Source organism: Bidens hawaiensis, unplaced genomic scaffold (assembly GCF_021521415.1).
Source record: "Bidens hawaiensis isolate Kalapana, Puna unplaced genomic scaffold, B.hawaiensis_p1.1 tig00009385_1, whole genome shotgun sequence".
Lineage (NCBI taxonomy): Eukaryota > Viridiplantae > Streptophyta > Magnoliopsida > Asterales > Asteraceae > Bidens > Bidens hawaiensis.
Window position 1 is genome coordinate 31,745 of NW_027491692.1, and position 23,236 is coordinate 54,980.

At 36.0% G+C, this 23,236-nt stretch overlaps 3 pseudogenes across 2 annotated transcripts; all 3 read left to right on the plus strand.

Moving 5' to 3' along the window:
• The first annotated feature begins 3,179 nt into the window (after positions 1–3,179).
• On the plus strand, positions 3,180–4,671 carry LOC143532191 (S-adenosyl-L-methionine:benzoic acid/salicylic acid carboxyl methyltransferase 3-like; annotated as a pseudogene).
• Positions 4,672–11,680: 7,009 nt separating this feature from the next.
• LOC143532157 (S-adenosyl-L-methionine:benzoic acid/salicylic acid carboxyl methyltransferase 3-like) lies at positions 11,681–13,308 on the plus strand (annotated as a pseudogene). The gene is made up of 4 exons (XR_013135129.1): positions 11,681–11,762; positions 11,854–12,263; positions 12,553–12,807; positions 12,980–13,308. The product of XR_013135129.1 is annotated as an S-adenosyl-L-methionine:benzoic acid/salicylic acid carboxyl methyltransferase 3-like (transcript).
• A 7,212-nt stretch (positions 13,309–20,520) lies between these two features.
• On the plus strand, positions 20,521–22,569 carry LOC143532192 (putative methyltransferase TCM_000331; annotated as a pseudogene). Its single transcript, XR_013135135.1, has 4 exons — positions 20,521–20,601; positions 20,748–21,157; positions 21,849–22,103; positions 22,214–22,569. The product of XR_013135135.1 is annotated as a putative methyltransferase TCM_000331 (transcript).
• Positions 22,570–23,236: the final 667 nt, after the last annotated feature.

Sequence of the window (23,236 nt, forward strand, 5' to 3'; positions counted from 1 at the left end):
ACTGTATTCACAGTGATGGAGCCATATGTGCTTCACCAGGTGCGGCCGAACCTAGTCAATTTTCGGTTTCATATAAAACCTATAGGTATGATTTAACGAGCGAACCCATTTTTTCTGGCGAGCGAACCTAACATCATTTTTAAAAAGTATTCGAACCAGTTGATTATGAAAAAAATGGTTAAAAAGGTTTTTTAGTAATGAATAATATTCTATAAAATATAAAAACTTTTAAAAAAACTACAAATATTAGTAACAAACGTTATTAATCAGACCAATAATAACCCACATATGTTATATAGCTTATAAAAAAGCCCAAAATTATAAATAATATGTGTTAATAAGCCCTACCCAATTAACATTAAATATAATACTAAAATAAACGTTAAATAGAAAAATAGCCAAAAACAACGACCGGACAATTTTTGTATATCAACCAGTTCCAGACTATAGCCTCTTTCACCAGTTCAAGCTGAAAACAACGATGATGTACATTTGTTGTGATAGCGATATTGTGTTTTATTTATTAGGCCAAATGACCGACCCGACACATCCGGGCCCACAAACTTTGACGCCGGAAAAAGATTGAGCACCTAAAACTTTCAAACCCATAAAAGAAAATTCCTACTTCCACCACTGTGTATTCAAAACTGGATTTATTTAGCTATTTATTTGATTCATTCTCCATATAGGTTCACTCGAAAAGAAAGTTTATATGCAAGATATATATTCCATAAAAAAATACGTTATCTTTTAACCCAAGAAGAGTATTCTCCAGTGCGTTATTTCATGTCCACGGCTTGCTTATCGGCGTGAAGTACGTGAAGTTTGTCTCGACTCTCAAGTGATAAGCAAGCTCTACAGCAACTTTGGTCGTACAATTTGTACGCTTTAAGACGATGAGACTTTTTTACCTTTTCTTTTCTTGTCTCTATATATGTTTTCAAAGTAATTAAATATGTAAAATTAATCCTTAAATTTATAGAAAAAATCTAGAGCCACTGTTCACAATCTAAAGCGGCGTGTTATACTCGCGGGCTTTCCCACTCTACCGCAAGCCACCGGCGTGATGTTCCAAACTTCCGCCGTTCCGCGTACTCCATGTCAGTCTCCTTTCCCACATCTCCCTATTTTCTTCTTGTTGTGCGGTATACCAATCATCTCCTTTCCCACATCTCCTAAATGGCTTAAGTTCAAGTCCACATTGTAGCATATTTTCTTTTCTTTTTTCTTCTTTCTTCTTTCTTTTTTTTGCTTTTTCTTTGTATCCATCTATGTATTGATTGTTGTATTAGTTTTTTTTATTAAGTTTTATTTGTTTATTGTTTATTTCTTTTAAATAAGACCAAATTATTTTTTATGTTTAGTTCTCGTACATGTAATGAACCTAATTGACACCGATATAATTCGCATCGAGTCGGTTTAACGCCAATGTTTTTGTTTTAATCCCGTATACTCACTGACTCAACGCCCGGAATCGACAATGGTCGGGTTTTACCAACGCTCGAGTTTTACCTACAGACGCCACCCTATTGGTTCACCTCATTTTTTATTTTATATTTGGTTTTAATTCTGATACGATAATGCGCCTCACCGAGTTCGCATTGACTTACCGGTTCAACGCTTGGGTTTTACCACTGTCCAAATTTTACCGACCTGCCCGACGCAACGCGCCGGGTTAAAAACTAGTTCTTAACAATCTTAGACCATACAACCTTGTGGGGTGGCGCCCCATGCCACCTCTCTAAAAAACTTAGAGCATCTATAACGTTGGATCCTCACAAACTGACAAATCAGCGTCATATTAGATTTCAAACTCCTTTCAAAAACCTCTATTTTCTTCTAGAACACCAAACCTTATTAAAAATTATTAAAACTAATTAAAAATTATTAAAACTATATATATAATAGGTATGCATATATTTATGTGAGATGGGTGTGGTGATGTGGCGTCCATTTGTAAGTTTGCAGCCAAGGTCTTAAGCTCCACAAAGCTACACTCCTTCCACACTAATCATAATATAAATCAAAATATGTCGGGTGCATGCTTATTTGATCTTATTATGATTTAATAACTCTATCGGTACGTAGAGGTAAAAGAACAAAAAATATAGTTACTTGGAAATGTGTAAATCCGTAAATTTTAATATAAAGAGTAAAATAGTCATTCTATAATTTATTTTAAGACAATATTTTAAAATGGGTAAATTTGATATTTTTAATTTAAGGGCCGGGATATATATAATTGAAATTTTGGGTTGGTATATATGTAACTAAAATTAAGGGTAAAATAGTCATTTAATCAGATAATTTAAATGAAATGTGTAAATATGTAATATATGTGGTTTAGGAATAAGAAATATGTAACTGATTTTTATGAGTTGGGTAAATATGTAATAAGAGATATATGTAAATGCCCCTAATTAAAATTTGATCTGTTGATGATTTCAATTACTTCAAGCTTATCAATTTGAAGTTGTTTACAATTTGCTTTAATAAAGCGTAATAAAAATTGAAGGGATATATCCCGGATCTAGCTCGGATCCGAGCGCAAGCTTAAGCAGACCAAAACTGTCAAGAGTGAAAACGCCAAAAAAGGGGAACACACAGACGCATCACTTGGAGCAAATGAGTCCAAGAATGCCATACATATGGAGGTACATTCGGGACCACCATTAGTATCAGAGCTACGCATAGTAATAAGCACTAACAGGGTGGCGCTACTTATACCTCAGGTTTGCGTCAAACCACGGCGACAACCACACAAACGAGACAATATTACTAAGCAGTGGGCCCAGTGCAAAACGGCATCCACTATCGACATTCCATACCCGGACACCATCAGATGGTAAAAGGAATCTGATCTTACTCTAGCCCCCCCCCCCTCTTCATATAACGAGGCTAACAACATTGTTATTGTAGATCACAACATATTCATGGATTCTAGATTCTCGGTTCATCCACAACCCATTCACACCCCGGTCAAACTCGTGTTTCTTCAGTTATTAATACAAAACTATCATAATTAAACAATTAAGTATAGTCTAATCCATAAAGGTTTATTATTGGATATTGACATTGACGCTCTCCTGACCTGTTAACTTTTGCCCTTTGGAAGTCCTCAAGGCCTATTTAAAGCCATAACATGAAGCACTACCAGTAGCACAGAGTAACCACTAACCATGACATTAGAAGACATTCTTCATATGAATAGTGGGAGTGGAGATTCAAGTTATGCCAACAACTCCATTTTACGGTCTCTTTTTAATCTCGAAGTCAAATTTTTTGAGCATACTATTAATTGTTCTAACTTATACTTTTAATAATGGTTTCGCTAATTGTTTTATTCTTGCTTTCTGATCTAGAATATCGTGATGCAAAAAACGGCACCATTTTTAAAGCGTACAATTAAGGCTATGGCAAATCAAGATATCTTCTTCGGCCATTGTTTCATGGTTGCAGATTTAGGATGCTCCTCTGGTATGAATACGTTGTTGGTTGCATATGACATTATAAATACAGTCTATGAGGTGTGTCAAGAAAATAATCACAAGACACCACAGTTTCAAGTGTGCTTAAATGACCTCTTTGGAAATGATTTCAACAATGTTTTCAAATTACTACCCAACTTTTATAAAACCCTTAGAAAGGACAAGGGCGAATGTCCTTGTTTTGTTTCAGCTGCTCCCGGATCCTTCTATGGGAGACTCTTTCCAGACAAAAGTTTGCATCTTATTCACTCCTCATACAGTGTTCACTGGCTTTCTCAGGTTTGTGTAGTATTTAACTAGACACTAGTGATGGAACATATGTCTAGAACATCCTGCATGTATTATTCTCAAGATGGAATTAAAATATAATATAAGAGACAAGTTTTTGAGAAACAAATCTGCATAGATGTGTTTCGTAGGAATCCCATTTAACCAGTATCATATTTAGGTTATTTTGTGACTGTTTTAGATGATAAACTTCGGTTCATGTAATATGTGAAGGTACCTGAAGGCCTTGAAAATAATAAGCTAAATGTGTACTAGCGAAAACAAGTCCTGTAGATGTATTGCAAGCATATGTAAAGCAATTTCACACCGATTTTACAAAGTTTTTACGACTAAGATCTGAGGAAATCGTACAAGGGGGCCGCATGGTTTTAACATTTCATAGTCGGAGTAGCCTTGATCCTACTAAAGATGATTGTAGCACTTTCTGGGAGTTACTCACCATGTCACTTCTCGAAATGCTTAAAGAGGTATAAAGGTTTCATGTATCCATGTATAATATACTAACTCGAATTAACGAAGAATATGCTAGGCTAACTGTTTATGCTTTCACTCACAGGGGCTGGTTCGAGAACCAGATATTAACTCATTCAATCTTCCATTTTATTTTCCACACGAGGATGAACTTAGAAACATTATTGAAGCAGATGGATCATTTGCTCTTGTGGACATGGATATTTTTGAAGTCAACTGGGATCAACATGATACCGATTGTAATAACCGTGTGAACAACACAACCAAATTGATAAGAGCTGTTACAGAACCATTGTTCACTTCTCATTTCGGGAACTCCATTATCGACGAGCTATTTAAGAAGTATGAGAAGAATGCGGCTGAACAATTAGCTACTAACAAAACAAGACACTTAACTGTCGTCATTTCATTGATAAAAAAATGAATCACTCAAATGTTCAGACGGGTATATGCTGTTTGATTAATCTTGACAAATTCAAAGTGGGTCATGGATACGGGTCTGAAGCGGATCAAAGAGGTTGCAGAAGTTGGGTTATTTTATTAGTTACGTTTATTTTATGATTTATTAGGTCTATGATCGTGGTTTGAGTCGTCGGATGTTAATTTTAGTTATCTTTTATTGCTTTAACTTAATCTTCTTTGTCACACACACCAAGTCTGACTCTAAATCACACCTGCTTTGCTCAAGAACAATACAAGAACAGAGGAATACAAATGAGAACGAGTGAACAGCCAAATTGAGACTATTAACGCAACGATTTGACCAAATCAACGTACAAAATCATGAAACCTTCAATGAAAGTCTAAATCTGACGAAAGATTAGTGATAATTATTATTTTTTTCCATATCCTTGATATCTATCGTTTATATAACAAGCTAACCCATTAACCAAAGCAGCAAGCACCAGCCCAGCATCAAAAGCCGAAGTTGCCCAGCATCAAGCTTAAGTTAATGTCTTCAGCTTTCAAGCCCACGAACTCTCCAATTACTAGCCCAAACACAAGAAAACACCATTAAACATCAAACCTGTTTGATATAAAATTGATAGATACATGTTGCATTTTCAACATTCTTAATTCTATCAGACAATCATGAAATTACAACCATCCTCATAGCTTTAAGCATGCTAGATGTCGACTACAACATTCTCCTTAATTAATTATATATATAGGTTACAGAAGAGTGGAAATTGATCTAAGCCATCCAAATTCAACCAACATTCAATCACAGCCGTCTAATATCATAAAAAAGCAGTTACTTCTTTCATCACGTGTTAATTCGTCTCTTCCGGCGGTTGCGGTCAATCTCTCCCACGTTTATCAAGCATTAAAAATGACATATATATAATCGGAGTTCATCCTTTCCGTCGAATCTCTTCTCAACCAGTTTCTATAAATCGGTAATTTATTCACAGTCATCTTCGTGGTCTTCATAATTTACAGGATTTGTGGGTAAACCCTCGATGTCAGAAGTTGAGATTAAGAAAGGTAGCTGCTTATTACATCAAGGTTATACATCTTTAATTAAGGATCATCCTCCAACGACGTAAGAGATTTATTCCATTGCACATCAGTTGTCATCTGTCGGTTTACTCTACTAGGAATTCTCCTAATTATTGTTTGGATATGTAAATGCTAATTTCCTTAGAGTTGAGTTGAGATTTTTGACAAGATTTCAATTTGGAAGGCTTCTGATATGCCGGTTATGTACCACAGGTGATCTATTTCACGTCATGCATTGCTCAATTTCACAATGAATTGCAAATTGAGCCCTTTAAATTCATGGAACCGTTACCATCCAATGTGGTGTAGTGGTAGGGTACTTGGGTTTCTCAATTGGAGACTCAAGTTCAATTCCCACTTACAACACTTTGGAGGAATATGGGTGGCTCAATGAAGGAAGACTGAGATCTTTATGATTTTCAGTTCGATCCTTTTGGCATCTGAGTTTTACCACCAGTGGGCCTTCGAGCGATGAGTTTTCCCCGGAACTGGAGATAACTTGGAGGCGTTTAGGGGCTCCGTACGGCTGGGTTGGGCCAGCTGATGGTGGACTTTTACCAATGGGTCACCCCGTACGGAGTACCTAGGCATTCTATGTTTGTTGGCCGTTAAAAAAAATCATGGAACTGTTGGAAAATATGGTGAATGGATAATTGATGGTTTTATTATATGTGACTCTTCAAGTGATGAATTGAAGACTAAACTCTTAATTGATGTTTTATGTTTCTTAACTATAATACTTATATCACTTTATTAAAGGTTTAATGTATAATAATATTAAGTCTCTAATTAATAAGAGTTTCTTCAAGCATGCATGGTTCTATATAAGAGTTCTATTGTGTCTCATTCATAGAGAGAAAGAATTCTTGAAGAAGTGAGAACACTTGAATACCTCATATGTGGAAACCTATAGAGAGGAGTACTCACTACTCATTTCCGTAAACATCTTATTCTTTCCTATTTCTTTTCAATAACACCACTTTACCTAATGCAATCTTGGGTGCGAGTGCCATCTCCGGCAGTACACGCACTGTTCCGGTTGTTGTATCGTGGGAGGCAGACGGACTCTTTAGTAGAGACCCGAAATCTGTTTTAAGGGAAACGTATTAAATGCGTGCCTCAACCACGCTTAATATGTATATTTTTTTGTTCATCCTTTGTTGCAGTCAATGGAGTTAGCCACACCAAAGAAAACTAAGACGAATGTGAAGACACTCAATGGGTGGAAGACTCAAGTCAAGAAGTTACTGTTGAAGTTTTCACCAAAGACATCAGCATGAATATTTATATACTTTATATTTATTTCCTTATTTTTTTTAATTTTGCACACGGTATTGTACTAATGTATTTTTCTTGTATAACGAGAGTATCGTTATACTTATTTTATTTTATTATTTTTATAAATATTGTGACTCTATGTCCTACAGAAACTTTAAAATTTAGAGCAGATTTCAAAATTATTTTGTTTATTTCTAGCTAAATTTCAAAATTGATTTGCTTAGTTAGGCCTAAAGTTCAAAGCCGATTTGTTTACTTACGGCTGGATTTCAAAATTGTTTTTTTTAATCCGTAATTTGTATATTTGCTGGCATGATTAACTACAGAAAGGAAGTGGGACTGTGGTTCACTGCTGTTGGCGCAAGGATATTCTTATCATATGTTGTATTATTAGAGGTTCAGTTATAGCTTTTCTTTTTTCTTTTCCTCTACATTTTTTTCCCATATTGCTTTGTATTAAGCTGTTCTTACTGTAGGTGTAGACGTATTTGCAGTGCAACTTCTCGCCTTGTAAGTATGTATTGTTGATTAAATACGTTATGCAGTATTAGTATTCATTGGATTTATGATTATGTAATTTATTTATGTTGATATTTCATTAAAGTTTTTAATAGACTTATATTTATCATTTATATCATATTGTAATTAATATTATTTAGTATCGATGACTAGGATCTTATCTCCAAAATATGAGATCACATACGTATTATCTTAAAGGTGAATGAGAGGAACGAAGGGACTTGAGCAAAAATATTATCTCTTTCATATTTCTATCATGGTATCAAAGCAATTAACCTAGCTAGCCACCACCTACCTTTTTTTTTTCACTTGCGGCATTTTATTCCGATCCCACACTTCCGCCCCATACTACATCTCCTTCTAACCTCTCTTCATCATCTTTTGAACAATGGAATCTAAACTACATCCTGCCGTCACCGTTACAAACATAAAAAATTTTATTCCCATAACCCTAGACAACGAATCCGGCCAATATATCTCGTGGTCGGAACTCTTTAAGATCCATTGCAAAGCGTTTTTGGTATTTGATCATTTCACTACAAACAAACCTACACCCACCCAGAGCTCCTCAAAGACAGCAGATGACAAAACCTCGTTACCTCCTCCTCTTGCCCTTGATTTGTGGGAAAGAATTGATGCCATCGTACTTCAATGGATTTATAGTACCATCTCAAACGGTTTACTTCAAACCATCTTAAACAAAGATACCACTGCCTTTGACGCGTGGAGTGCCTTAGAACAGATCTTCAATGACAGTAAAGCTACTCGTGCCGTCTATTTGAAAACGAAGTTTGCCAACACCCCGTCTTGATAATTTTCCTAATATGCATGCATATTGTCAAGAATTAAAAGTGCTCTCCGATCAACTTGCAAAAGTGGATGCTCCAGTTTCTGAAGCCCACTTGGTCATTCAATTAATTACGGGTCTTAATGAACAATACGAAGGAATCGGAATGTCATTCAAAACACCGAACCCCTTCCATCGTTCTATGCTGCCCGCTTTCGTGTCACAATGGAAGAACAACGAAAAAATATCAATCAGCAGCGGCCGCTTCGACTGCCGGTACAGCCCTACATGCAACTACAAACTGAGCCAGTAATTCCCCTGACCCTCGTTTAGATTATGCATCGGATAAGGGACGTGGTCGCGGCCGTACGCTTGGCCGAGGTCGTGGTTATGGTCGAAATTATTTGGGCAGAGGACGTGGCTATGGAACCGGAAATTATGGGAATTCTAATCCTAACACCACAAATTGGAATGGCGAGAACCAACAGTACCCATCCCACCCTACTTGGACTCAATAAATTTCTTAAGCCCGAAACCAAACCTGACCCAATCAGCAAAATCAAACCTGACCCAATCAGTTTCCTTGGCGAACTCAACAAACCTGGCCCAACTCACCAAGCCCATACCCAACAGCTTCTCGGCCCATCAACACAAATGCTAATCCTGGTAATGGCCTACTTGGACCGAGACCAAATCAAGCCTATGCTGCTGCTTATGCTCCTACCATTATCGAGCAGGCACTTTACACAATGTCACTCAACCTCCCGACCAATGGCTTATAGACACTGAAACTACATCCCATATGACCAATAACCCGGGTAATTTTCAATCTCTATTTACTTTCTTTAACAGGATTAGGTGTCACGTGTTTACCAGTTTTAGCTGGCTTATCGATTTTAGTAGAAGACATGTCATTATTAATAGCAAAAAGTAAAGCTTCAACCACACCGTTGTTTTTGCTCTTAAAAATAGAGCCCACACAACCATCAAAAACATTCAAAATACTAGGAAAGGAAACTGTTTTAAGTTTATTATTATATAAAGCACAAACTTTAGTCCAGTTCTCAATTATTACTTCATCTGCACATGACGTAGAAGCATTAGTATTGCTCTGCCATTCAGGCGCTGACTCAACGGGCTTGATTGAGCTCGTTTCAACGGTGACCTCTTCAACTCTTTTTCCATACGTTAGCTTAGATTCCATCTCTTCGTCCTCTTTAGTTAGTTGAAGAAACATATAGTTATGATTGTAAGGAGTAGGAACTCTATCAAACGCAATCCCTTCACCCCTTTTATCTTTCCATTTTAATTGGGTTTCAATTATGTTTTCAACAACCTTACTAGAAACATCAAATTTTTTAAAATTAAAATTAGCATTTTCAAATTTGATTTTTAATGTGTCCAGTTCAGCCCTAAGTTTAGCAATTTTGGCTTTGGCATCTAGATAGACATAACATTTTTCACTAAAGTCATTCTTAAGTTTAGAAATATCTTTTGACTAAACATCTATCTTTTCTTTATAGTCATTCTTTTTAATTGTGTTACTTTCACGTCTAATGTCCTCTAATTCCCTAACAAAGGTCATTCTTTTTAATTGTGTTAGTTTCACTTCTTTTGACTAAGCATCTATCTTTTCTTTATAGAGTTTTTCATTCTTTTTAATTGTGTTACTTTCACATATGATGGAATAGATGGATGAGCTCTGGAGGAAGCTTGATTTGATTTTTTTTATATATAATACCCAATCATTTGATTTTTTTTTTTAAATATCACAGTTTTTATAAACAAAAGTTACAAAATAGTAGTCAAATAGTAAAAAGTTTTTTTTTATAAAACTCAAAATTGAAGGGGGCTATTTGATCTGACCTGAACCGAATCACCGACACGAACCAAATCGTTAACCGGAAAATTCTTAGGTTCGTGATTTCGGTCACCCCGTAACTAAGTCCAAGCTTCGCCACATGATATACTTACGCTGTTGCACATGTGACTAGTGAGGGACACCAACACATGCTATCGGGATACCCCATAACTGTGCTATTTAGGCTTTTGGAGGCATGTGTATGTGGTCGACTGCTAATTAAACGTGACACTTAGTGTTGTCATTTTACTGACCACACCAAAACAAAAATCTCAAGCGTTCAGATCACTCTATCTGACGTAAACAATCTTCAGCCGTCTATTTATTTGGGTCTTATCTAGATATGTTTTTCATATTTAAAGTATTAGTTTATATAATTTATATAAAATTATATGTTTTCTATGAGACTGTGACAGCCTAATTGAAGGTACGATCTACGAATAGAAAGTAATGCATAGATAGCAGTTTAATACTAGAAATTACTATAGCGTGAATACTAATTGTTTAATAATTAAAATTTGTTTACAAGAATTGCAATTAAAACAAGCTATGACGGCATAATGCAACGTTGCAAACAGTGTTAGCATCTTTAGATAAACAAAGAAACCTACACATTAAAATCCCACGTTACCACATATGTAGCATAGAGGGTGTGTAAAATCGTAGAGTACTATGGAGGAAAAAGTTTTAAGAGTTTATGTTTGGCAAAACTAGCTGGAAGCTGTAGCTTTTAGATATATTTACGTGTTTGGCAGCGAAAGCTTTTAATAAAATGTATATGATCAAAATGGGCATAACTAAAAAACAATAATATTAAATGTACTTATTTTGAAAGGTTATTTAAGTAATTAAAATACTAAAAGCTTGTAGCTCTTTCTAAACGCTACTAGTTGGAGCTTTAAGCTTTAAACTTTTTCTCATGACCTAAAAACTTCAAGCTCCTTCAACCAAACAAGGCTTTTAATTGAGTATGAGTTTTTTCTTAAAAGCATGAAGCCTCTAAAAGCTCCTTGCCAAACATACGGTGTGAGAGATGAGCATTGTAATAAATATATTACTATTTACATTTTACTATTAAGCATGTATATGTGTATTTTAAGTTTTTTGGCTATTAAGAACCAAAACCAATCCAAATTAATAATTGATTCCAATACAAAATAAACCATAAATCTAAACCATGGTAAATCCAAAAAGGGTTTTGCGATAGTAATGTTATGGCTTCAAGATCAGCAAATATAGTTTTTAAAAGATTGGGTTTTACGATTCAAAAAGGGGTAACGGTGCAGTTTGTTGCCCGCTTGCCTTCTGTTTCGATGTAATTTAATTTGTATAAACTAGATTGTTTGTTGGATTTCAATAATTAAAAGATCCAAAATTACAGGTGTCGGTTTCATAAAAATAGTAAACAACCCTATCATGACTTGACTTGTGGAAGGCCTATGTAAAACATTAGCATGAAGGGCATGCAAGAGCAGGGCAAAGGAAAGTAACCATGACACTAGTAGACATTCTTCATATGAATATTGGCTATGGAGATTCAAGTTATGCCAACAACTCCCTTCTCCAGGTACTCTTTTTAACTTTTTTAGTCAAATGTTTTGAAAATACTATGCATCAATACTGGTTTCTCAAGTGATTCATTCTTGCTTACTTTTCAGAAAACTGTGATACAGAAAGCTACACCAATCTTAAAGTGTGCAATCAAGGATATGGCGAATCATGGTGTCTTCTTCGACACTTGTTTCATGATTGCGGATTTAGGATGCTCCTCCGGCATGAATACATTGTTGGTTGCATCTAACATTATTGACATGGTCCATGAGGCGTGTCAAGAAAATAATCGTAAGACGCCTCAGTTTCAGGTGTGCTTAAATGACCTTTTTGGAAACGATTTCAACAATCTTTTCAAATTATTGCCAACTTTTATGAAGCCCTTAAGAAGGACAAGGGAGAAAAGTTTGGTCCATGTTTTATTTCAGGCGTTCCAGGTTCCTTCTATGATAGACTCTTCCCTAATGACAGTCTACACCTCGTTCACTCCTCTTACAGTGTCCATTGGCTTTCTCAGGTTTGTGTAATATCTAACTATGTAAGTATATAATAATAGTCAACGAAAGAAAAATATACACTACTACATCATGTTAATACAACCGGTTTAAATAAGTAATATAACCCCAAAATCCAACCGGGTTGTGATCCAAGGAGTCCAATACAAAGGCGAATAAGGTTGCAAAATTTACCAAGTACTAAAGTGTCAAAATTTTAATACAACTTGGCCAATTTAGAATTCCATCTAATTAACCAATTGAGATCATATTTGGGTTGTTTTGTGACTATAGCCTATGCAATATGTGAAGGTACCCGAAGGTCTTGAAAATAATAAATTAAATATACACATGGCGAAAACAAGTCCTCTAAATGTGTTTCAAGCATATGCAAAGCAATTTCATACTGACTTTACAAAGTTTTTACAACTACGCTCTAAAGAAATAGTATGTGGTGGACACATGATACTAACATTACGTAGTCGGGGTAGCCACGATCCAACTAGCGATGATGGTAGCATTTTATGGGAGTTTCTCAGTGCATCACTTCTTGAAATGCTCAAAGAGGTATGTTAGCGGATATAATATATTAGTTATTATATTGTGTGTTATTGATCAACTGTTTATGAAAGTACAATGACGACGATTGCAAAGGAAGCTTAATCATATTGTCTCTCATATATGGTATAGAATAAAAATTGCAATAAACCGTAACTAATATATATTGTTTAACGCCCAGGGGTTGGTTCAAGAATCAGATATTATCTCATTCAATCTCCCACTTTATTTTCCACATGAGGATGAACTTAGGAACATTATTGAAGCCGATGGATGGTTCTCTCTTGATAACATGAATGTTATTGAATTCAACTGGGGGCAAGATGATACTGATTACAACGATAGATTGATCAGGGCCATTACAGAACCATTGTTAACCTCTCACTTTGGGAAATACATGATTGGCGCATTATTTAAGAAGTTTGGGAAGAAAGTGGCGGAATATCTAGCTACTAAGAAGATTAGCAATTAAGTGTTGTCGTTTCATTGACCAAAAAATAAATTATTCAAGTATACCTGTGTGCGTAGTAGTGTACCATGTTAGGTTGTACTGGTGGCGGTATCTATGTAGGTCGAGTAAACGTTCACTTACACAAGGGACGTGCCTTTCTTACTCTTTTTTAAATGTAGCTTTAGGCTGATCTAAACTGAAGCAACTAGGCCTGTAAACGAACCAAACGTTAGGTGAACTATTCGTGAACTGTTCGACGGGAAGTTCGTTTATCTTCGTTTATTTAATGAACGAACGAACACGAACAAGATATTTGTGTTCGTTTAATTAAAAGAACGAGCATGAACACATGCTTCGTTCGTTCATTTATTTTCACGAATGTTCATTTATTTATGTTCGTTTGTGTCTGTTTATTTATGTTCGTTTAGTAATAATAGAAAATAATTAATTATTATCAGGATGAGACATTTAATTAAAGGTTTATATTTTTTAATTTGAGTTCATTTAAGTGTTTTCATTTATGTTTGTTTATGTTCATTTATGTTCGTTTATCTTTGTTCAGTTATGTTTGTTTAGATTATGAACAAATGAACATAAATGAACACAAATGTGTTAAATATAACAGTGGAGTCGATGAAGATCAAGAATAACTGATCTCCTTTATGCAGAATACAAAACAAATATTGTTGATCTGCAGCTGCTGTACGTACAGCAAAGAACAAAGGACAAAACCAAAAAACAACTCAAGTTGGGCTGCACTATTATAAATTGGAAACAAAGAATTCTGTTGACAAACAAAAGAAACCTTCGACTCCTTCTTATTAAGAAAAAGACTAACTTAAAAAACTTAATAAACCAATAGGAATTAGGATAAGACTAACTTAATTAAAAAATAATAAATGAATTGTTATTTAAAATCTCCTCCAAGCCACCCCATGAGATTTACCGAACCGCCCTTAAATATCGTCTCGTTTAACACTCCCTCTCGATATTTGCTTCCTTCATTCCCAAGCGAGTACAAAACTTCACAAGCTTCTCTTTTGGCAAACTCTTCGTGAACATATCAGCAGCTTGCTCCAACGTGTTAACATATTTAAAATCAATTTCTCCGTTCAACACCTTCTCACGAATAAAGTGATAATGAACTTCTATATGTCTCGTACGCGCATGAAACGTGGGATTCTTAGCCAACAATATTGAAGACACATTATCCCCATACAAGGTTACCTTCTCGTTTTTACCTTGATTTAACTCGTTTATAAAACGAGCCTGCCACACGCACTCTTGCGCAGCCATAGTCGCAGCCCGATACTCCGCCACGGTAGTCGAAAGTGACACCGTCGGCTGCCTTTTGCTACACCAAGTAACAGCACTTGAACCAATCAAGAAAACATACCCGGTTGTACACCGTCTCGTGTCCGGATCTTTAGCATAATCGGCATCGCAAAACCCGATTAATTCCATACTCGACTCCCTCTTAAACTTAACACCATAGCTCGGAGTCGACTTCACATACCGCAACACTAACCGAGTGGCTTCAAGGTGCGGTTTTCTCGGAGCTTGAACAAATCTACTAAGCACACCAACGACATACGCGATGTCGGGTCGAGTCAAGGTCAAATAAATAAGACTTCCAATTATTTGTCGAGTCAAGGTCAAATAAATAAGACTTCCAATTATTTGCCTATACATGGTTACTTCTTCCAACTCTTTTCCTTCTTCGGCTTGAAGAGACCCGTTTGGTTCGATGGGTACCTGTATCGGTTTGCAACTTTCCATACCGAATTTTACCAAAAGATTAACGACATACCGATTTTGGTAAAGGATAAACCCATCATTCTCGTACTCGAGCTCTAGACCCAAAAAGTGCTTTAATTTTCCCAAGTCTTTCATGAAAAAACGAGTGCACAGATTCGTTTTTAATTGCTCCACCACGTAGACTAAATCGCCGGTTATAATTAAGTCGTCTACATAAATGAGGACAATTGCGGTTTTGTCACCTTCGGCTCGTATGAACACACTGTTATCGGCTATTGTAGGAACAAATCCGTTAAGTTCTAAAAACTCACCGATCTTACCGAACCAGGCCCGCGGTGACTGTTTTAAGCCGTAAATTGCTTTCTTTAACTGACAAACATAATTAGGAAAATTTTGACTTACAAAACCTCCCGGGTGGTCCATGTATATTACCCGATCCAAATCGCCATATAAAAATGCATTACTCACATCCGTTTGCCATAAATCCCAACCTTTGCATGCGGTGATAGCTAAAATTACTCGAACCGAAACGAGCTTAGCTACGGGACTAAACGTATCTTCATAATCGATCCCGTACTCCTGTGAAAAACCCCGTGCCACTAATCGAGCTTTATATCTTTCTATTGACCCGTCGGCCCGCCTTTTAATTTTAAAAACCCACTTACACAAAATCGGATTGACATCACCCGGCTTCGGAACAAGATGCCAGGTCTCGTTACTGGCTAAAGCATCTAACTCTTGCTTCATTGCTTCCATCCACTTAAGATCTCGTATAGCTTGTTCTACCGTCTCGGGTTTGGTTTCTTGACTAACAAGTAAGGCGACATTTGCATATTTCGGGTTCTGTTTTCTCTCCCGTTCGCACCTTCGAACAACTTGCACATTGTCTTCAATGGTTGCTGAACTGTTAGGATTGTCGGACTGAGACCCAGACTGACAGGTCGACAACCCGGTGCGCCAGGGGCTGATCCGTGGGCTGCTGTGTAAACCCGCACTTTCTGTTTGATTCTCAATCGGTTGAACAGTGGGTTCAACCTCCTCTTCATTGTTTAACTCCACAGCAACATACTTGTCCACTTCTTGTCTTAAGTCTTGAGTTTCGGGTAACACTTCTTTACTCGGTGACCACCATGATGAGTTTTCATCAAATATTACGTCTCGAGACACGTAAATTCGCCCGGTACTCGGCTCACAACATCGCCACCCTTTCTTTTCGTTATCGTAACCAACAAAAATACATCTCGTTGCCTTTTTCTCTAACTTGTGTCTGAGATGCCCCGGGATGAACACGTAACACATGCATCCAAAGACTCAAAAATAACTAACATTCGGTCGGATTTTGAACATCTTCTCGTATGGTGACTCGTAGCCCTTTCCTTGTTGTGGCAATCGGTTGCCTGTAAACGCAGCGGTACTCATTGCCTCAGCCCAAAATCTCCCCGGTACATTCTTGTTGTGCATCATGCTTCCGATCATGTCGGTTAGGGTCCGGTTCTTTCTCTCCGAAACCCCGTTTTGCTCGGGAGCATTAGAACACGTTAGTTGGCGTTTAATTCTATTTTCTTTAAGAAACAAAGAAAATTCACGGGATGTATACTCGCCTCCGTTATCGGAACGAAGGCACTCGATGCTTCGTTTTAAGTCTCGTTCAGCTTCCAACTTAAATTCTTTGAAATGTTCGAACGCCTCGGCTTTCTCCTTCATGAAATATACCCACAAATATTTCGAATAATCGTCAATAAATGATATCATAAAAATCATACCTTTGACCGTTGGTTGCTTTACCGGACCGAACACATCGGTATGAACGAGCTCGAGAGGGGCTTTGGCTCGATAACTAGAGTTCTCAAACGGTTGCTTATGAGCCTTTCCAAACTGACAACCGCCACACACTACATCCGTTTTTATTTTATTAAAGGAATTCAAAGAAGCAAAGGAGAATGTTTGTAAACATAACATTCTAGTTCCTTAAATATATGGAAAATTTTATTTTCTTATGCTTAATATAATAATTCATAAACTATTATTCACTTTATATTACAATGAAATTTTCTATAACACATACATATATTAAGATCAGAATAGAACACACGAATTACAAATCATTATCATTATTTATTTATAATATTAATATAGGTATAAACCGTAGAGAAGTGGAAAAGCAATTTACTCCAAGACCTTAGATTTCTTGTAAACATTCCGTTATTTCAAGCAAGTGAGTTTTCATGACAAATCCTTTTTTTATATTTTTTTTTTTGGGATACATGCAAGCTAATATTTATCAAGATGAATGTATTTAAGTGTATCTACTTTAAAGTAAACGTATGTTAATCATTAAGCTTCTTATGTCGAGGTATGTATACATTGATATCACCACTATATATATTTTAGAATTCATTCTTGCGTAGAATGTGGTGTGGTGTGTTTATGGAGGTTGTGAACTAAAAGTGTGTGTGTATATATATATGTGTGTGTGTTAGCAAATATTCTTGTGGGAATAATAATTGATTTATCGGCATGTTTTTTTTTTTGTACTTTACAAGATGATACACATAAACTGATTATTGTTTTATACTTTCATGAACTCAACAACTTTATGTTGAAACGAATATTTTTTGAGCATGCATTCAGAAAAAGAGTAGTAAGTGTCGCAGAAAGCATCGGGTGGCTATTTGGCATAAGCAGTATTTGACACAAGGAACTCTGATAAACATAGTCTTGTTTAAGTTTGTTGTACTTTTGTTTCTAAAGACTTATAACTTCCACTGTGATTGCCAATAAAGACGATGTGTTTTCATGTAAATCCAACTTTTCGCCGCACCCCTGTTTTGGGGTGTCACAAGTTGGTATCATAGCTATAGTTTAAGAGATTTAGATGCTAGTATTTTGCATCTAAACTTAAACTGAGATTTAGGTAACTTCAAGAGGTGTCAGATAAGTGTCAAATAGCCAAATGCCTTATAAGGATGGGAAGCTAGATACATTGAGTACTTGACTACTTAACGAACGATAACTAGAACATATGAGTAAAGGTAAATGTTTAATCACACCTAGCTAATGTTGGCATAAGTAGTACTTGACACAAGGAACTCTGATAAACGTAGCTTTGTTTAAGTTTGTTGTACATTTGTTTCTACAGACTTTTGACTTCCACTGTGATTTTCAATAAAGTGGCTTTGTTTTCGTGTAAATCCAACTTTTCGTCACGCCCATTTTGGGGTGTCACACTAATCATTAATTAACGAAAGGATTTAATTGCTTAAATTCATTATATTGTGCCAAAAATATTCCGACCCAAATATATCCAGCCCAAATGGTTAAATAAATCGAAACCGAACCGAACCTAAATCAAAAAACCCAATTCGAATGGTTTTTAATAACTCAAAATCCAATTTTTTGTTTCTTGGTTCGGTTTTAGCCCAAAACCGACCCATGCACGTACACCCGTGGCCTATAGTCCAAATTGTCCCATTTATAAGCAAACGGTTCTAGGAAGAAGATTATCTTGATTGTTGAGATGGATATTAACTTAACTTCAAACAAATTTAGCAATTTATACATTGATGACACAAATTTCTACTTTCTTTACATCAATAATAGGGGTGTTTGGGATTTCTCATTTTAACCCTCTAACTTTAGACGATAAGTTATAAGTTATAAAAGTGTAAATTATTGTAGGATAGGGGTCACAATATTATTTAAAAATAATAAAATAAAATAATTATAACGATACTCTCGTTATACAAGAGAAATACCATAGTACAATACCATGTACAAAACCAAAAAGTAATAAATATAAAGTGCAATTTATATTATTATAAAGATTCATGTCGATGTCTTTGGTGAGAACTTTAACAGAAACTTCTTGACCCGAGTCTTTCACCCGTTGGATATTTTCACATCCGTCTTAGTTTTCCTTGGTGTGGCTATACTCCATTGACTGCAACAAAAGATGAAGAAAACAATATATATATTGAGTGTGGTTGAGGCACGTATTCAATACGTTTCCCTTAAAACAGATTTCGAGTCTCTACTAAAGAGTCTGTTTGTCTCCTAGGGTACAACAACCGGAACAGCGTGTGTACTGCCGGAGATGGCACTCGCGCCCGTGATTGCATTAGGTAAAGTGGTGTTGTTGAAAAGAAATATGGAAGAATAAGATGGTGATGGAAACGAGTAGAGAGTACTCCTTTTTATAGGTTCTCACATATGTGGTTTTCAAGTGTTCCCTTTTCTAAGAATTCTTTTTCTCTTATCTAAATGAGACACATAAGAACTCTTGTATATTAGCCATGCATGGATGAAAAGTCTCTTATTAATTAGAGACTTAATATTAGACATTAAACCTCTAATAAAGTAACATAAATACTCTAGTTAAGAGATATAATTCAATTCACCACTTAAATAGTCACATATAATAAAACCACCAAATATCCATTCACCATATTTTCTAACAATTATGACTTATTCCCCTCGCAACTTTTAACTTATCTAAACACCGTATAACTTTTTAGAAAAGTTATAAGGGTATCCACAACAACAAACTTCTACAAACCGTCACATCAATGCCAAATAATATTTCAAACTTTTTTCAAAAACCTTGTTTTCTTCCACAACAAACCCCATTAAATACTATTAAAATTATATATATATATATGTATGTATATAATGTATATACAGGTGTATGTGAGAGAGGGAGAAAGAGAAACTACCATGTCATCATCATTTTCAAGTTTGCAACCGCAAACTTAGATGTGACAAACTTTCTCCTCAACGGTGCTCGTCAGTGCTGCCTTCGTGTGCCCTGCCACCTAGACATGGACCTCGGGCGTAGACGCTTTAAGTCATAAGTAGGGTAAAATAAGCAATCCCTAACACCTCCTAGGATCACAATAAGGTTTGACTTTTAGTCAAACCCATGGATTAATAATTCTAACTTTTTCGTAGGGAGAAAATGGTCGATTCATAGAACAAGAATTACCTTGATGTTGCTAGATTGTTTGTTAATTGACGAATCATTGTCAAAAACATTGTTTTCGGTCTCAAATAAGGTTCGAACCAACTTCCAGGCCATATAACCAGCTAAAATTGCTGAGAAAAACACCAGCAGAAGTCTCATGGGACACATTGTTTGTTTTGTTGTTGATTGAGATTAGTTGTTTTTCTTTAAGGTTGTGTTGGAAAGTAGGATATGATTTGGTTACCCACCTCTTTATTGTAATTGGATCCTTTTGTTCAATATATGAATGAAAATATATAATTTGGATATAGAATAATAGCAGGTGGTGCTGGAAGCTGAAGTGATTATGGAATCAATCAATGCATAGCCAATGATTATGGAATCAATCAATGCATAGCCATTTGTTTGGAATCGGCCATATTGACTCGGGTCCAGAATTCGTATATCTCATCTGATCATTCCTGGAAGCTGAAGTCGTCGCATATTGACAAGTAACTACATAGTAAGGTTTCGATTGAATCGAGTTTTTTGTGCTACCTTAGGCAGTTCATGAACCATCATAACACTTCTAGACATTCTACATATGAATAGTGGCGATGATGATTCAAGTTATGCAAGCAACTCCCTTCTCCAGGTATATCTTCATAGTCTCTTTGCCATTATAATACACATTTAGATCCATTCCATGAATATAAACATATACGTTTGTGTAACAATATATATAATGTTCTAACTTTTGCATACAACAACGGGCTTCTCAAAGTAATGCTTTCTTTACAGAAAATTGCAATCCAGAAAGCGGCACCATTTTTGAAGCGTTCAATCGATGGTATGGCTAATCAGGATGGCTTCTTTGACAACTGTTTCGCGATTGCTGATTTAGGATGCTCCTCTAGCATGAATACACTCCTGGTTGCATCTAGTATCATTGATACAATCCATGAGGTGTGCAAGGAAAATAATCGTAAAACACCACAGATACAAGTGTGCTTAAATGACCTCTTTGAAAATGATTTCAATAATCTTTTCAAAATATTACCCAACTTTTACAAAATCCTCAAGAAGGACAAGGGTGAAATTTTGGTCCATGTTTTGTTTCAGCTGTTCCAGGCTCCTTCTTTGGTAGACTCTTTCCGGACATAAGTTTGCACTTTGTTCACTCATCTTATAGTATTCATTGGCTCTCTCAGGTTTGTGTAATATCCAGCTCTATGACAATCGTGTACGATATGATCATTATAATTAAATATAGGCGCAATAAAATCATAATAAGCCTATACACTAATACATTTGGAATTGAATAGAACCGAGGGAGTCCTATTCGAATTGATGTAATATAACTAGGTTGCACAATCGGGTCCCTCAACTAATAAAACCCGGTGCATAAGATGGAACTATATATTATTACTCTTATATATGATACAGTTTTTCAAAAGAAACATGACATTCACACTATTAAGATGATTAATATTGCAAAAAGATTTGTCTGTTTCTCATAAAACCGGATTATATTGGAATGTGTGTTTTTGTAGTAGTGATGGAAGAGTTTAGAACACCTAAATGTAGTTTTGATCTTCAAGATGGAAATTACAGATCTTCATACGTGTGTTAATATCTTGGAATCCAACTCACAGTGGCGGATCCATGTGTTAGGTTTTGGTGGTGGTGGTGGTGGGGGGGACCGTCTACCTTAATTTTTTTTTTTTAGTGTTATTTGTATGTAAAAATCTCAATCGTCCCTCTTAAAATTAGTGTTAAGTTCCGATGAACACCCCCCCCCCCTGGAAAATAATTCCTGGGTCCGCTACTATTAACCACACAATCAAGACCATATATAGGTAATTTAGTGACTATACTTCTGAATGCACTATATATGTGAAGGTACCTGAAGGACTTCAAGATAATAAATTAAATATACATATTGGGAAAATAAGTCCTCTAAATGTATTGCAAGCATATGGAAATCGATTTCTCATAGACTTTACAAAGTTTTTACAACTACGCTCCGAGGAAATAGTACGTGGGGGACGCATGGTTTTAACTATACCTAACAGGAGTAACATTGATCCAACTAGTGATGATTGCTGCGAGTTCTGGGAGTTACTTACCACATCACTACTTGACATGCTCAAAGAGGTATAAGGTTTTGTGTATCCAAATTCTAACTTAAAGCAATGTAGAACATTGTATCCAAAGTTAGGTTCTAGTTAGCTTCATCGACTAACTGTTTATAATTTAACACATAGGGATTGGTTCGAGAATCAGATATCAACTCATTCAATCTCCCATTTTATTTTCCGCATGAGGATGAACTTAGGAATATTATTGAAGCAAATGGATCGTTTTCTCTTGATTACATGAATGTATTTGAATTCGAGATGGATGAGCAAGACACTGATTTCGACCGTGATGGGGAAAACACAGCTAAATTAATTAGGGCTATTACAGAACCTTTGTTTGCTTCTCATTTCGGGAAATCCATAATTGACTTGTTGTTTAACAAGTTTGGGAAGAAGGTGGCGGAATATCTTGCCACTAAAGAAATAAGAGACTTAAGTGTTGTCGTTTCTTTAACAAAAAAATGAATTGTACAAGTGTTTAGATAGATGTTTATTGGATATTAAGTGTTCTATGAAAATGGTTAGTATCCCAGGATGTTTGAATTATGTTGTGCAACTGTGTGAGATGGTGCATGTAATCATCAATATTTACACTATATGTAATAAAAGTTTTTATGGTCTTTTTGCCATGGAAAATTAAATCATCATCATCATCATCGTACTCAGTATATCCCACCAATAGCAAAGCTATAGTAGGGTCTGAGGAGGGTAAGATGTAAACAGCCTTACCTCTACCCCATAAGGATAGAGAGGCTGCTTCCGGTGAGACCCCCGGCTCGATAGTAGTTTTGCATCAAGCCTTGGACATAAGGCACATAGCACTCAATCATCGGGACACCGGCTGATCGGTGCATGTACCCTTGTCTTTCGGCTATCAACGCCACTACATGATGCCTGATTAACCGTCCGTCACTTTTAACGTTATTTTCACGAGATTAGTAAAATAACGTCAAAATTAGTGCAATTTCACTTTTGCCCACCCGAGGGTTCACACATATATACATCATATGTGCGCACCGCAAGCAGGGCTACCATGGAAAATTAAATCTTTTACTAAATTTTTTTCTCAAATTCAAAAACCGAATCCAGTTTATGAATATGATGTTCTAGCTCAAAAGATTACAAGGAAATTCGTTGAAAGAAGAATAC